We start from the raw sequence: 280 nt of genomic DNA, 5'->3' as shown, positions 1-280 counted from the left end.
GAGGTCTTCATACTTTTCGGTAAAGGACTTTCCTTTATCCAGGGTGATGATTGGGTTCGCCACAGACGAATCTTGAACCCTGCTTTCTCCATGGACCGGCTCAAGGTCTTTTATTCTTTTCTTTTTTTTACTTCTCAGCACAGATCTGAAACAAAACCTAATTAATTTGCTTGTTATGAAATTGTCAGGCCATGACGAAACCGATGGTGGAATGCACCTTGAGGATGTTCGAGGAGTGGAGAAAACAGAGTAATGGTGAAGTGGTGATAAAGATGGACAT

General features: G+C 41.8%; 1 long non-coding RNA gene across 1 annotated transcript; it reads left to right on the top strand.

Moving 5' to 3' along the window:
• Positions 1–6: 6 nt before the first annotated feature.
• Positions 7–244, top strand: LOC104775585. The gene is made up of 2 exons (XR_766004.1): positions 7–105; positions 189–244. It is a non-coding gene; the product is annotated as an uncharacterized LOC104775585 (long non-coding RNA).
• Positions 245–280: the final 36 nt, after the last annotated feature.

The sequence above is a fragment of the Camelina sativa genome, unplaced genomic scaffold (genome assembly GCF_000633955.1).
Source record: "Camelina sativa cultivar DH55 unplaced genomic scaffold, Cs unpScaffold20117, whole genome shotgun sequence".
In the NCBI taxonomy this organism is placed as follows: Eukaryota; Viridiplantae; Streptophyta; class Magnoliopsida; order Brassicales; family Brassicaceae; genus Camelina; species Camelina sativa.
This window is presented reverse-complemented; position numbering and strand designations above follow the sequence as displayed.